This window comes from Macaca fascicularis, chromosome 2 (assembly GCF_037993035.2).
Source record: "Macaca fascicularis isolate 582-1 chromosome 2, T2T-MFA8v1.1".
NCBI lineage: Eukaryota > Metazoa > Chordata > Mammalia > Primates > Cercopithecidae > Macaca > Macaca fascicularis.
In genome coordinates this window covers 74909815-74926198 of record NC_088376.1, presented here as the reverse complement: position 1 = coordinate 74926198, position 16384 = coordinate 74909815, and the positions used below count along the sequence as shown (strand labels likewise).

Below are 16384 nucleotides of genomic sequence, written 5' to 3'. Positions count from 1 at the left end.
GACACAATCAGGGCTCACTGCAGACTCCACCTCCCAGGCTCAAGCAACCTTCCCTCATCAGCCTCCTAGGTAGCTGGGACCACAGGCATGTGCCACCGTGCCTGGCTAATTTTGTATTCTATTTTTGTAGAGATGGGGGTCTTACTATTTGCCCAGGCTGGTCTCAAACTCGTAGGCTCAAGCAATTCTCCTGCCTTGGCCTCCAAAAGTTCTGGAATTATAGGTGTAATACCTACAATTATTCTCAAACGCAAAATCTTTGTCTTTACTAAACTGGCTTTCTTGTTGGCTTTCAAACATATATACATATATATATATATATATTTGAGTTGAGTTAATCTGAACACAAAATGATTTCTAAGAATTAAAGCATTTACTTCAATATAATATATATATATATTTACATTGCACAAAAAATTCTTGACTACATACTACTTAATAAAATAAGTGGTTTAGACAATGATTTTGGAGGGCTTCAATGACATATATTTGAGCCCAAATAGTTATGAAGGATTTCATGAACTATTTAGACAATAGTTGATTTTTGAGGATGCACAGGAAGGAGATACAGAGCATCATCAGTTGTCGATACATTGCAAACCAATATTTTCAGAAGCAAAATTTGCCTCCTTTACCTTTCATCTTAATATTTTCATGAGGATGTCAAAATAAACAAACAAATAAATCAATCCATAGATAAATCATACTGGCTACATACTGTATTTCTTTCTTTTCACATTATTTGGGGGTAGGGTGGGGTGTCAAAGAATAACATTGAGACTTGCAACATTTGAAGCTAGGCCTGAAGAAAGAACTGAACTTTGTTTTGTTTTTGAGAATGTTCTGAATGAATATTATTTTTATTCATTAGCAATTACTACAAGTACTGAAACATATTCAATTGAAGACTTTTTAAAATTAATTTTGATATTGAAAGGAGAACAAATAACACTGTTTCTTCTTTTTTTTTTTTTTGTCTTGAAGTCAATTAATATTATCAACTTTTATGTTGATAACATAAACTGGTATGGAGCCCAGATGTAGGTGCTCTGCAATTCATCATATAGATGAGTTCTGTCTCTTCTTTTCATTATTTATAGAAATGAGTGTTATTTTAATTATGTGAAACTAGATTATTGAGAGAAATTGTAAAGAAAATATGATGAAAATGCAGATACCACAGTGGAATGACTTCGACATCACCCCATTTCCCCCGACCATATGCATCTTAACTTTATTTTGACAATTTCAGTCAGATAATATGTTTATAATAACATACAATAAAAGTGAGCTGCCACCCTGTCATTCTTTTCTGTTCAAATGTTATATAGCATGATGAAAATGATGTTGTAAAAATAAGTACAGAATACTACCATTTTTTTGTGAATGATCTTGATTTTTAAAAATAAAATAAGTGTAAACTAAAAATCAATAAATACTGTCTACATTTTATCTATGAGCTGTATTTTCAATCATTGAGGAAGTAGAGAAGCTTTATTGAAAAAACAATAATAATATTAAAGAAAATCTCAAGACCATCCTGGCCAACATTGTGTAAACTCATCTCTAGTAAAATACAAAAACAAATTAGCTGGGCATGGTGGAGTGCCCTTGTAGTCACAGCTACGTGGGAGGCTGAGGCAGGGGAATTGCTTGAACGTGGGAGGCAGAGGTTACAGTGAGCTGAGATTGCACCACTGCACTCCAGCCTGGTGACAAAGCAAGATTCTGTCTTTAAAAACAAAAACAAAAACAAAAACAAAAAACAAACAAACAAAAAAACAGAAAACAAAAAAACAAAAAAAAAACCAAAATAGAAAAAGAAAAAGAAAATCTCTAAGCACAGGAATGCACTTCATGGTTTTAAGTGTATGGCTTTTTTCTTCAACTACTATATATCTCATAGTTTAATTATGCCGTTTAGCTATTCTTGCAGTTTAATTTGCCACCACCAACTGAGAACAGAGTGCCAAAACCAAGCCTGGGATCAGCAAACCATACCTCAGGCCAATAACTTCTTTTTGTAAATAACATGTTATTGCAACACAGCCACTTTCATTTGTTTATGCTTCACCTATGACTTCTTTTGTCTTCACCTATGACTTCTTTTGTCTTTCCATGGCAGAACTGAGTAGATTTGTCATAGGTATAAGGCCCTGTAAATCCTGAAACACTTACTGGATATCCCATTAACCAAAGGTTTGCCAATCCTTGCTGTAGGCAGTAAATTTAAATTTCAAAATAGCTTTTTGCTTATACCTACTGCATTTAACCTTGAATTATTATTGTTTTATTTTTGGTTCATGGTAAAAAGAAAAAATATATATCCAAGATATCCACAAGGATAATACTAGCCGTCTTAATAAAAAAAATTCCTAAATTTTAGAGATATTTTACACAAGAGAAGTGCTCACGTAACAGTCCATTGAAAGTGTTGCTGTTTGGAGATCAACTTCCTCTCATGAGGTAACTAAGGAATTCTTTCCATCCTATGGTATCCATTTCATGAATCCTCTGCATCTGAACGGAAAAAAGGAGAGAAAAAAAAGATGCGGAAGTCAAGACTGCTTCTATAAAAACTAAAACAGAAAACAAACTCACACCAACAAAAAATAATCAGCTTTAATGCAAAAGTGACATATATTACTTTAGCTCACATTCCACTGGCAAGAAACGATTTGGTGGCCCTCTCATAGTGCAAGAGTGCTAGGAAATATATCCCCAGATTCACAGGCACTTTACAGAAACGACGCCACTCTATGCAAAGGACAGTGTGGATCACTGGAAGGCAGCTCACAATCTTTTCCACACTAAGTTTCTTGATACCAATTTTTTCTTTTTTCAACTTGATGTTAAGGTATATGTATTGTGGCTTGAGAAACTATTTCTGTATTCTTTTTTCTATAATCTGTTTTTAAAATAGTTTTTAAAAACTCCTAATTTTTGTGTCATTTGTTGAGTGTAGGGAAATAAAGAAAAATAAATGCAATCATTGTATTACATATCAACCTTTGTGTATGCCTATAAACATTAGTAGAATAGCACTATATATGCTATTTTATATAGGTATGTGTGTATATATATGTGTGTGTGTGTGTAAGTGTATGTGTGTGTGTGTGTATATATATAGTATCTACCCCAATACTTCTCAGCTTTTATTGATTTCTAAATAATTCTAATTCTCTTTGTTTCTATCCAAAACATTTTCTCCTAGTTCTCATGAGAATCAGATAATATTTGTTTCAGGATGGGTTCTCTTCCTTTCAACCTACTCCCTTTCTCCTTAGATTGGCAATTATGATTATTGTGTCACCTCTGTTTCATTTTGTTTTACCAAAAAAACACAAACATCTAATTTCTCCAGTGACAATGCTATTGTCTGCTCTACTTTAAAGTACTCCTATGCTCTAAGTGTGTAAAAGGCGATGTTATGCCACTTACTTCTTCTAATAGTCTGGGTACTATTTCTACACAGTGTAAAAACTGGTTAGAGGCAATCATACTACAAATTCATTAGATGCATTAGATATAGGTCACTTCTTTCACAAGTTTCCATATTCTTCTATTCCATCTCTCCTAACACATCCCAGACATTGGCCTCATTTACAACACTTACTTTTTGATGAACCTGGCTTTTCTCCTTGTCCTTTTACCTACTTGGCTGTTTTTAACATTTATTCCAGTACTTCGGATACTTCCAAGGATATTCCTGATTTCATTTTAATTAAGTTATAGGACAGTTGTGGAAGAAGTGAGTCTGATGTAACATATGAAGGGTCAAATCTGACCTCTACTCTCTGTTGCTACTTTCAACTTTGAACAGACACTTCATTATGCATTCTCTCTGTGGGCTGAAAGGCAAAGTTAATAATACAATATGTCCATATATGTGAATATATTTAAATATCTGTTTATGTTTTTAATTGGAATGTGTTTATACAATGTTTTATAAAGACTTTTTTTTAACTTTAATTGCAGTTAATTATTCCCTTATCACATTGTGCACCTCTTTGAAAACTAATTATGCATTTGTTTTATGCTACCTTGCACAACCGTGAAATTACATATGCATTTCCTCTTCTAGGCCTTCGATTATAGGGAAGAAGTTCATTTGTTCCATAGTGCCTATATAGTGCTGTAGATATAATATGCTTACTAGGTTTGTTAAGAAGAAATTATCATGAAAGTTACCCCTGAAAACTTTTGTTGTTTGTTTCTTATACATTATTTCTGTAAAGAAAACTAAATAATTATTTCAATTTGTATTATTAAAGACTGAGTTTTTTTAATGGTTGTTAAGAAATTAAATTTGAATGAATATATTGAGACAAGTATAGAAAAGAAAACAAATGCATTTTATTTTAATTAATTAATTAATTAATTAATTTATTTTTTGAGACAGAGTCTCGCTCTGTTGCCCAGGCTGTAATGCAGTGGTGCAATCTCGGCTCACTGAAACCTCCGCCTCCTGGGTTCAAGCAATTTTCTGGCCTCAGCCTCCTGAGTATCTGGGATTACAGGCATCCACCATAATGCCCGGCTAGTTTTTGTACTTTCAGTAGAGACGGGGTTTCACCATGTTGGTCAGGCTGGTCTCAAACTCCTGACATCGTGATCCACCCATCTCAGCCTCCTAAAGTGCTGGGATTATAGGCGTAAGTCACTGTGCCCAGCCAATAAATAAATATTAACTCTAGTGAAATAGATTCCCAAAGAGATTTAATATTTTTAACACAAAATTTTTTAAGGGCCAGGCATGGTAGCTCACACCTATAATCCCAGCACTTTGGAAAGCCTAGGTGGGAAGATCACTTAAGGCCAGGAGTTTGAGACTAGTCTTGGCAACATAGTAAGACCCTATCTCTATTTAAATAAATAAACAAAATAAAGTTATTTAGACTGTAATAAAAGGATAATTATCCTTCTGGGATATTTTTCTACCTACAAATATGAATAACTTTTTAACTTCCCTTAATCCCTTTGAATCTAAAAATACCAATTGATATGGTTTGGCTGTGTCCTCACCCAAATATCATCTTTTATTTTAGCTCCCATAATCCCTACGTGTCATGACAGGGACCCAGTGGGAGGTAATTGAATCATGGGGCTCTTACCCCCATGCTGCTCTTCTCATGATAGAGAGTGTGTTCTCAGGAGATCTGATGACTTTATGACAGGCTTTTCCCCCTTTGCTCAGCACCCAATTCTCCTTCCTGCTACCGTGTAAAGAAGGATGTGTTTCCTTCCCCTTCTGCTATGATTGTAAGTTTCCTGAGACTTCCCCAACCATGTTACTGAGCCAATTAAACCTCTTTCCTTTATAAATTACCCAATTTTGGGTATGTGTTTACCAGCAGCGTGAGAACAGACTAATACACCAACATTTCACATTCCCTATCTTTCTGTCCCACATTATTTCAGAATTCAGTTCTGAATGCAGTGTCTGTCCCACCCATTACAAATCTATCCTTTATGTTTTTATAAATTTCAATTTTCGTAGTGAGCATCAACAGAGAACAGATAACATATAAAAGCAAAGTAAGTGAATTAATATACTAATTTTCCAATGTATTCTCAAGTCAACTGTAAACCTGGGTTTCAGAATCATACTGAGTTATAAAAATGATTTCCTAAAATACCACAGTGAATTAGAGTACAAACTTAATATATTCCTTTATTAAAGAGTTCAAAAACAATACTAGAACAAAAGTGATCTTGTCTCATTGTATTTGTCTCAAAATTTAAGTACCCTGAGAAAAAGCAGAAAACAAAAGACAAAATTATTTCCCTCCTATTTATTTGTCTTACTAAAATGTGATTAACACAAAAATAGATACAGCTTCAAATTTGATTTTTGAAATTATAAAATTTCATTTCTGTTCACTTCATCTGCAGGAAAGAGCACTAATCTCAAGAATTGTGTGTGACCCATTCCCTGAACATCTGCAACTTTTCTTTCTGGAGTGATCAGAAAAAGATGTAATGATGATTAACGTGTTGCAGGGAAAGAGAATGTGCTCTGGTTATGACTGCTTTGTGCAGTTTCTGTAAATTGGAATAACAAATGACATCCACTTTAGCAGAATCTGAGATAATCAGACAGCATCTGCCTTCTGTTTTCTAACTCCATTTAAAGGAAGAAAATGCTCTCTTTAAAATCATTCATCTTCTGAAGTGCTACCTCCTTCCTTTCCCGTCAAGTCTCCTCTTGATTCAGTGTTTTTTTGAGGCATCTTATCTTGACCATTCAATACTATCAAATCTAACATCATTCTTTTTTGAGGGCTCTGAATGAAAAACTGCTTTTTAATATTTTCATCCTTTATAAGCTTGAGCTATCTTTTTGCTTAGTAAAAAAATTTATTTTCAGCAGCAAAACTAATATTTACATTTTAAAAAAACAAAATCAAACTGATGCTCCTTTATATGTATAAAATCATTATTTTTTTAAACCCAGACTACCCTTTGGTACCTTGAAAAGAGAGTTACTATTATCTATTCTAGATTATCTCCATTATCTAATATTTTGAACCCACCTAGATAACTAATGGGTCTCCATATGTCTATTTAGATTAATTGTTCTCATCAGGAGAACAATTAGAGAATGGAGGTGGAAAGGCTGCTCTATGTGGCAAGTCATAAGACACGAATTTTCACCTACACTCTGTAACTGACTTGTTATAAGAGCATGGTTTTAATTATAATTTGAGAGGGTATTCTGTCTTCTAGAAGGAGAAGACAACCATAGCTTTCAAGTAAGTTTTAAGTTTAGAAAGTTGAGTTAGATACTTACATGCTTGAAGTATATATTAGTTTTGCATTGTTGTGTAATGTATTACCACAAACTCAGTAGTTTAAAACAACAAAAATGTATTATTTCATGGTGTCCATGGGTCAGATTCTGGGTATAGGTTAGCTGGATCTTTGGCTCAGGGTATCATCAGCCCAAAGGCCACATGCTGGCCAAGGCTGCCACCACAGTGGAGGCTCAAGGTCCTATTCCAAGCTCACTAATTATTGGCAGAATTTAATTCTTTCTAATTATGAGACAGAGGTCCTTGCTTTCTTGCTGGTTATCAACGGGGAGCAGTGTTGACCTTCTCTAGGCTGTCCACTGGTTCCTGTATGTGGCCCTCTCCATAATCTGGCATTCTATTCCTTCCAGCTGCCAGGATAATCTCTCATGATTTACATCCCCTTTCTAAGAAAGTGTCCAGTATCTTTTAAGGGTACATCTAATTATGTTATGTCCACTCAGTTTCTCCATTTTTATGACATCAAAGTTAACTGACTGTATCTGAAAAATCTCTTTGTCATGTAAGATAGCATCATCCTAGGAATTATATTCCATCATATACACTGGTCTTGCTACAGTTAAGAGTAAGAGGATTATACAGGGCATGCACATCGGGGTAAGGTGGAGTCTTTTGGGGAACTGAAGAATTCTGCCAACCACAAAGTGCAAAGAGGAATAAAAAGTAAGTGTCCAATTAGACAGAAGTTGGATTGATAAAAATTAAAATTATGCTTTCTATATATATATAGTGGAAAATAAATGTATATGAGAAATGGTGATGCAAGGATTAAAATCTACATATTTTTTAAGGTGATAGGAGATGTGACAAGGGAAGAACGAATGTATTTCAACAAAGAACAAGTCAGATAATGTAACGAAAATGCAACGACTGATTCTGTAGGTCAGCTTGACCAGTAAGCCTAATGGCAAAGATATAGGTCATTCAGGAAAAGGTTTTAAATGCATTCTGCTTCTTTTAGAAGGGAACAGCAGGTTAGTGGATGTTTAAGGTAGCTGCATTGTTCTCTACTTCCCCCTTCAAATATACCTTCCACTGCTTACCCTGGGAAGCCCACCTATCTGCACCATATTCATGCAACCACCTGGCTTTGGGCTTCCAGTTCGGTTTGCCCAATCAGAAGCTGTCACAGGCCATCTGGAGGATAGAAGGAGAGTGAAGTGGTTTACATACGTAGATTCCCTTCTTGCTGGGCTTGCTACCTCCCTCATGACAGGTGCCCTTTGCACACAGCCTTTTGTATCATTAGATTCTAATAATCAATTTCTTTTTTATCTCCTTCAGCTATAAGAATGGAAAAAAAAACAGTGAGATATAAACCCCTGGGTATAGTATTATCCCTTGTGTTTTTTCTTCACTTGACCAATACCTTTTTAAATCTTAGTATGAAACTCCCTTAAAATTCACAACTTTGAGAGTGCCATTTATTTGTCCTGAGTCTTGACTGAAATTGGGACTGATAAAACTACAATTCTGTGGGAGGTTTAATCAGAGAGTGATACATAATGTAGAGTGGAACACTGTTGAATATTTTAGTCTAGCTAAGAGTAATAATAAAGGCATAACCCACGCACTGAACGTGAAAATACATAAAAGGTGATACAGGAAATAATGTGGAGGCAGACTACATAGTACTCAGCAATTGACTAAATGTGGAGGATAAAGGACAAAAGAATGAAAGGGTAATCCAAGGACAAATCTTGGCAATTAAGAGAATTGTCATTCCAGTAGTGAAAATATCAATTCCAGAAGAGGACATTAATTTAGTGGCTATTAATAATATGTTTGTTTTTGAACAAATGTACATAAATCTAGTGGACATTCAAGCACATAAAGCAAGTAGGTGGTTGGAAAAACAGATTTAACATTTCAGAGCATGGTTGAAGCCAAAATTACAGACTTAAGAACTATACATAAAATATGTGATAAATGATTTCATAAGAATTATTATGTCTTGAGGGAAATCAAAGAAAAATAATGTACATTCAAGGACAAAACCTAAGGTGCCTATCAACAGAGAAATTTGGAGTAAAATCTTCAGAGAATAAAACACGCCGAGTGCAGTGGCTCACACCTGTAATCCCAGCACTTGGGAGCCCGAGGTGGGCGGATCACCTGAGGTCAGAAGTTCGAGACCAGCCTGGCCAACATGGTGAAATGCCATCTCTACTAAAAATACAAAAATTAGCCAGATGCAGTGGCACGCTCCTGTAATCCCAGCTACTCAGGAGGCTGAGGCATGAGAACTGCTTGGACCCGGGAGGTGGAGGTTGCAGTGAGCCAAAGGTTGCAGTGAGCTGAGATCACGCCACTGCACTCCAGCCTAGGTGACAGAAGCAGACTCCATCAAAAAAATAAATAAATAAATAAATAAAAACAGTAAAAAGTTATAATTTTTTTAAAAAAGAAGAAAAATTAGCTATTGCACCATAGCATGCCTGTAGTCCTAGCTTGCAGTAAGTTGAGGCAAGAGGGTTGCTTGAGCCCAGGAGTTTGAGGTTACAGTGAGCAATGATCACACCACTATACTCCAGCCTGGGCAAAAGAGGGAGACCTAGTCTCACAAAATAAACATAAAGAACAGAAAAGCTTGGTTATATTAATTATTATATTGGCATTAATATAACCAATAGAAATGGTTATATTAATGCCAATCTCCATGTCTGCTGGGCTGACAAACTAATCAACACATTCTTGTCCTTTTTCAGTCATTTATTTCACCATGTGATGCCATCATCCACTGAATCAGACCTTTTTGGATCAAGGGTAAACATCTTAACCATACATAATTAATTCAGAGTCTGGTCACTGGTCCAGAAGTGCACTTGCAAAATATGCTGAATTCGTCCAGAGATTCTACTTTACAAAATTTGAATTGATAAACACAGGCAGACTGAGTTAGAAGTTGTGTCTAATAGTATCTAAGGAGGAGTAACAATATTTTGATAAAATGCCATGAAAATTTTTATATTATAAATAGATTGATAACAATGTAAGACAGAAATATCAGGATCTACATAAATTGCATATCAAAGATTAGATTAAGTGCTCATAGTCAATTCTGAGATTAAAATTTATTACTTAGATCATCACAAAGGTAGGTTGGACACTATATACATGTAACTGTTGAATGTGATAGCAAAATATGAAATATTTAAATGAATGTCTAAATGTAGTTGAAATATTAAGAAATATTAGTTGGAAACCTAATTCTGAATATCATCACCAGCTATTATAAGTCAAGCATTTTGCAAAGCACTGAATATTCAAAGATGGACATGGCAGAATCCCTATTTTCAAGATGTTCCCAGATAACATTCAAATTTTAAAGTTTACTGAAGTATCATTACCTGTAAGCATTAAGCACATTTATGAAGTGGGCCTTATTTCTGTTGTCCTTTCATACTGGGAGAAATGTTAAATATATAGAAACCCATCACAATATGTATATATGAAAATATAAGCAATGGGCATAAATAATGTTTTTTACTTCTAAAATAGTTTAAGTACCTATGTGCTATATTAATGAAAATTATACCTGATTGATTTTTCTGTTTAAAATATTAAGTGGCTTTACACTTATGCTCTTATCTCCCATTGTTAGTTTGTTATTGCAAACATGTATTACATGATATAAACAACCTTGAGTGATTTTTCAAATTCCATTTTTAAAAAGTTAAAATGCATGTATAATCCTTGGTGGCCTCTGGTGTGGAGGGCTTCCAGTTAAATACAGATTGATCTCTAGATATATAAATTAACTGGTAGAAATCAAATATACTAGATTTATACAATTTTATCTTAATATTTCCTATATAATTTGGATGAAAAATATTCCATCAGAATTTTAAATTTTCTTATTTTATATAATGCAAAACTGTTAGAAAAAAACAGATTAAAACTAGTAATCTGTAACACTTTAATTCCTCTATACTACGTCTGCATGCAAGCTTGACACATTCTTGTATCTGTGTTTATGTGTCAGATGCATGTCATACAATAAAACTGTGAAAGTACTTCTTTTCTAAATATGTTAATTTCTAAACTGATTGAATATTAATATCTTAGGCAAAGCAGAATAATAAAGTAGAAAATAAAGGTCAGATTGGCTGAGTATAGCACACTTCCTCCCCTGTATCACCTGTTCTAATATTTAAATGCATCCTTTGCTTTCATATCATGTCTTTCTAATGTATAATTTGTTACATTAGAGGAAAATTATCTACGAAACACATTTTACATTAATGTTACAGGATTTATTGTGTTATTAATCCAGGAATATTTGCATTTTAATTAGCAGAGAGTTAGTATTATTAGCATGCTGGCTAATAATTTTGCTTCCAGATGTAGAGAGAAATGAATTCAAATCCTGGTTCCATTAGATATTATGAGCAATTCAGGTATACCTTTTAAGATTCAGTTTCCTGTTAAATGGAGATAATATTCACTTCATAGAATTGATATACAGATAACAGGAGAAAATATATGTAAAGTACTTAGGATAGTTTCTGGAAAGAAGTGTATGTTTTATAAATTTGAGTTGAGAATATAGCTAAAATTGATGGAACCTATTACCTATTAAAATACAAGGAAATAGATATAGAATAAATTAAGAAATATTTATATAGCTTAATTAGCACTTAAAACCTTCCAGGCATTGTGTTCAGGAATGGAAATAAAATGTTTTATATGCTTATGTTTATCTATAAAGGTACTTATTTATATATGGGTGACATTCCCGCATCCTTCTCTGAAAGATGAAGACAAAATGTTACCTAACATTGGCATAGCTACTTGATTTGCAGTAACATACACAACTTCTCTGGTTTGTACAAGCAAGCAAATATCAGTTGGTAACAACAGGAGTGATACAGAAAAAAAGAAGGGAATTGCATTTCAATTGTATTTATTTTGGAAGTCAAAAAACACTTAGTGTTGAATATTTTTATCTCTTGTCTTCTTGCTTTAATAATCTGATTATATTTTTGTCAATATACACTTCTTTCCAGGAAAAAAGTTTAATACTGTGGATAAATTCATTTTCTATTTTTATGCGTATCTAGTGTTTGGAAGCAGGTCTAAACTCTTTCAAACTGAATAAGACCCAGATATTCTTGATTAAGGGTGAAGGAAGACAGATACTGAAAGAAAAGAGTGAGACTGATGCTAATCTAGATAATCATAGCTCCAGAACTTAATTATAATAATTAAATATGCAAAATTACAGTCACATTGTAAGCTGCTAAAGTAGATTAATAAAGAAACCCATACAAAAGGATCTATGAACGTAATGTAAAGAAGAATATACTAAGGAAATGGAATATATCAAACATATCTAGTAAGTATATGATCAAACAGTGGGTCTGCAAGCCATTTACATACTTGGATGAACTATGCATGACTTTGCAGCCCCTTTGATAAGCATATTCATCTTATTCATGAAGACAGAGCCTTCATGACCTAATCATCTCCCAAAAGTCCCACTTTCTAATTCCATCACCTTGGTGTGTAGGTTTCAAAACATAAATTTTGGAGGGACATGAACATTTAAAGCATAGCAAGATATATAACCTATGTTATATATATAAATGCATAGTACACACTTCTTTTATAGCTCTTAAGAATAAGATTTGTGTCTGGGCGCAGTGGCTCACTCCTGTAATCCCAGCACTTTGGGAGGCTGAGATGGGCGGATCATGAGGTCAAGAGATCAAGAACATCCTGGCTAACACGGTGAAACCCCGTCTCTCCTTAAAATACAAAAACAAACAAACAAACAAAAAAATTAGCCAGGCGTGTTGGCGGGCGCCTGTAATCCCAGCTACTCGGGAGGCTGAGGCAGGAGAATGGCATGATCTCTGGAGGCAGAGCTTGCAGTGAGCCGAGATCTCGACACTGCATTCCAGCCTGGGCAACAGAGCGAGAGTCCCTCTCAAAAAAAAAAAAAAAAAAAAAAAAAGAATATGATTTGAACTTTTTTCTATAGTAAAGTTACAAAAAATAATAACACTACTCACCATCATGTTTTGAGTTTCAAGTATGTGCTGGACATTTTATATATGTATATATTTTATATATACACACACATATATATGTAATATATGTTTATTTAAATATCAGAAAAATACAGATCATAATATTTTTATTTTATTTTGTTTAATTTATTTTAATTTAAGGTATTACACTTTTAAAAGATAAGTTTAAAATATTTTTGAGCCTTCCTTAAGTCTCTAAACTAATTAAAAAGCCAAGCTGATACTTGAAACTATCAGGAGCTGATTCAAAATCTAGGATAGTGAGGGAGGCAATGAAGTAAAATACATAAAAGTAATAAAGCCTAAAGAATAGGGATGTGTGAGCACAAGCAAAACAAATTTAAGCTTAAAGATTATTATAAGGGAAATAGTTGGACTGGCATTAAAGCTAAGTAGGAGTTTACTAGGTAGATAAATTTAAAGAGTTGCCTTCCAGATTGAAATATCTTGCAAAAATCTGCATACACATGCATAAGAAACGATCGATATTTATTGTGGGTAAAGGACTTTTTCAGAATACTTTTCAAATCATATTGTGAGTTTCTGTCTATAAGCAAGTCTGAATTTGAGCCTGAGCCTGTTTTCAGAAATTGAGATGTTTCTGAGTATGCCGAAGGCCTTGTCTATTGCAGTGGACCTAAGAGAAAAACGTGTGCTGTAATAAACAGTATTGCAAGGAAAGAGGGTTTCTGTGGGCTCTATTGGAATTGTGACTTCAGAGATTTTTTTTTTTTATTTAAGTCCTTAGGCTGTGAAACATCTTTTCTTCTCACTTTGTGTCTATTTTCTGTTTTCAGTCTCCTGTTTCCCTTCTGATGTAGTTTGGACTCCGCCCATGGCTCTATTTGTGTATTTGTGTAAGTGTGGGTGAGGATGTGTGAGTGTCTGTGTATGAGTATAAATATGACTTTCGTAGCATAATATAAATATTCAGGACAATCAGAATTGCCTTCAGGAAGCTACAGATTTACTAAGAGATTCAGTTAAAGAAAATGAATGTGAGCTATATGACTGAGGACTAGTTTCTCTTTTAAAAACTTGGCTCTTTAAAACATTTGCTGTTCTCCCTAGTTAGATATTTGCTTTAGTTCTGGAAAAGATTGCAATTTGTTCAGACCTCTCATACTGATTAAGCATGATTAATTTTTTAGGACTCTTAAAACTAAATATAGTTATTTACCATGATAGAAACCATAAATACAAGAAAAAAAAATGACTGATAGTGACCATAATTAGTAAATATTTCAAGGGATACTGACATTTTTATTAGCCCTCCATATTAAGTGAATAATGTTTTGTGTTCAATGATTAGAAAAGATGAAAAATGCAGGGGACTTTAAAACAGCTATGATATATCTATATGCTAAGATTAAGAGGGTTTTTCTTCTGCCAATCTCCAAAATATGCGTGACATGTACTACTATTGGTATAGAGATGATTTTAAGTATTAAAGACACAGCTTTAAATTACCTTGTATTACATGGGGAGAAAATGATTTTCTTTTCAATTTGGCTTCAATCTTTCTGATTGCATCATGAGAAGATTCTCACTTTGTCACTAAGATCTATTTAACAACCCTCAGTTTTCACTAATCTCCCTTTTTATAAAAGAGAGGTAGGCCTTAGTTGCATAGCCTTCCCCAAGCAAAGGTATTTGGCCAGCAGTTAATAATATGTTTCCATCGTATTTATTTTATAACATCTCTAAGGGCAGTCAGTTCTGGTTTCCTATCTACTATAATAATAAAACAATTCTTGAACACATTTAATACACTTTGAGTATACTTATTTATTAAGTAATATAAAGAAAACCTAGAAATTGAGACTACTATTCTCTATATTAAGATTTTTTTTTTCTTTTCCTCTCAGTTTGGTTCTTTAAAAAAAAACCAAAAAACAAAAACAAAAAACAAAACCTACAATAACAAACAAAAAATCTGTCTTCAAAATTGGAATTGCATCAGGAGGCTCTAGGTTAAGACTACTTCTGACAAGCAGGATATAGAATGACTGTAATTCATACTGATGCCCAACAAATGTGGACGTAGCAGGTCAAGAATCCCTCTACTTTTTATGAGTTAGGTAAACAGTGAACATCAGGCGCTAACCAGAAGGCCAAAAATAGGCAATAATAGTCACATGGCTTTTTATTTAAACAGAAAGTTAACCAGCCATTCTTTCTTGCTTTTCTATTAAATGTATCTTTTACTGAGTTGATAAAAATTCTTGCTGAAATGTTATGAAATAATTCCCATTGACGGAGTGCTACAGATGCTCTGATAAATTGCCCCTTAGCCCTGTCTTCCTCTGACAACCAAACTACCAATCAGGCATGTAGTGTTACTACCTGTAGTGTACCTCACTTACTAAATACAAAGTGAAGCAAATCCTTGTTTATCTCCCTCTTTGATTCCTTCTTTGAAAATTATGAGAGTTAAAAAGAGAGTAAAGTTACTTTAAAGGACACTAAAATTTTCTCAAGATAATGTGCTTATAGACTTATAAAATGAAAAGAACGGAAAAAGGATTTATTTGAAAAGATTACAGGGAAGGAGAACAAAGGGAAGGAGGTCAAGAAAACCAAAGATTTCTAGGATTAAATGTTTTGAATAAAAGGGCATGGATGCAGATTATGCTCTTTGCTATATAAAAAACACACTAAGGAGCTGTACACAATTTCCAAAGTGTTCGGCTAAGAAATAAATTTGCAGAGTAGCATTGATGATTGAGTGGTACAAGGAAAACTTTGAAATGTATGTGAAGCAGAAAAAAAAATGAGGCAAGTAGAATGACTGGGTTTTCAAGGACTAATAAATGTGTAACATTGAATTAGAGAGAGAGATTTTAAAAAATGAAAAAAGAGATTATATTGGTTGACACATAACCCTGTTTTGAAAATACTTTCAGGGCCACATGACCACCGTGATGAGGAAGCTGCTCAGTTTCATCAGTTTTAATTTCTTGTGCTCATAACCAACGAATTATTTTTGGTGAAATTAAACAAAAATAATAAACCTGAGGGAAAACAGAGACATCTGTGCAACTAATCTTTTCAATATTTGTAATCACTTATATTTATATACTTTTTAAATTAGAGAAAATATTAAAATCTATGTACTTCCAATATGGCAGATACTTTACAAATGGTATTTTATTAAAAACTGGTAATATATTTGAAACATTTGTATTAGGATCTGTGTTTTATAGAGTGGGAAAATTGTGCTCATAAGGATTACCTGACTGTCCATAATCATATCTACTTCTTTCCTACTAAAGGGCCACACATAGCTTTATTATTATATAACGTCAAATCCTATAATAAAAGAGATAGCAATTTGATTATTCTGTGTTTCCTCAACTATATTCCAAAGGTGTAGTTGTATTTTATTTTATTGTATTTATTATTATTATTACTATTACTATTATTATTAGTTTGTGAGAGTCTTGCTGTGTCGCCCTGGCTGGAGTGTAATGGTGAGATCTCGGCTCACTGCAACCTCTGCCTCCCGGGTTCAAGTGATTCTTCTGCCTCAGC

General features: G+C 33.7%; 1 long non-coding RNA gene across 1 annotated transcript in view; it reads right to left on the bottom strand.

The window, feature by feature from the left end:
- Positions 1–1445: 1445 nt before the first annotated feature.
- LOC123571703 (uncharacterized) overlaps positions 1446–16384 on the bottom strand; it is a 50996-nt gene continuing 36057 nt past the window's right edge. The window contains exon 3 of the long non-coding RNA XR_006695922.2: positions 1446–2520. This is a non-coding gene — a long non-coding RNA (uncharacterized lncRNA). The remainder of the gene's footprint in view (positions 2521–16384) is intronic.